Source organism: Haliaeetus leucocephalus, unplaced genomic scaffold, assembly GCF_000737465.1.
Source record: "Haliaeetus leucocephalus isolate CR32 unplaced genomic scaffold, Haliaeetus_leucocephalus-4.0 Scaffold251, whole genome shotgun sequence".
Taxonomy (NCBI): Eukaryota; Metazoa; Chordata; class Aves; order Accipitriformes; family Accipitridae; genus Haliaeetus; species Haliaeetus leucocephalus.
Window position 1 is genome coordinate 7,827,272 of NW_010972687.1, and position 605 is coordinate 7,827,876.

A 605-nucleotide genomic window follows, 5' to 3' on the forward strand; every position below is an offset into this window, starting at 1 on the left:
TGCCGCCCCGCCGCGGCCCCCCGGGGCTGCACCTACCATCGCTGCCCTTGCCGGAGCCGCTCGTGGGGAGCCGTGCTGGAGGGCTGGGTGCGCCCTCATTGACTGGCTGGCCCTGGCGGCTTTAGTGGGACATCAGTGTTTTTGTCCTCTGTCCTTCTCTTTCGTCCTATTTCTCCCCCCCCCTTCTTTTTTCCTTTTCTCTTTCTTTCTTTCTTTCTCTCTCCTTCTTTCTCTCTCTCTTTCCGTCTTTCTCCTTTTAGTTCCTCTTTTCCTTCCTTCCTTCCTTCCTTCCTTCTTTCCTTCCTTCCTTCCTTTCTTCCGTCTCTTCTTCTCCTCCTCCTTTTTTTTTTTTTTTTTTACCCCAAAGGAACTGAAAGTGTAAAAAAATAACCCTCCTAGGTTGCAGGCATTCTGCAGAGTGCTGGAAAGCCTCACAATTACATGCCTGTTTCTATTAAGCAGCTCCATCGTCCTCCATGTGGGTGGTCTGGCTCTCAATAGGCAGGACCTGTCAGGGTCACGTGACCAACCCGCAAACGTTACCCCTTTACAATAAACTTTCGGGAAAAAAGCGAAGGAAGGGAGAGCCCCGTGCCGCCGGCCCG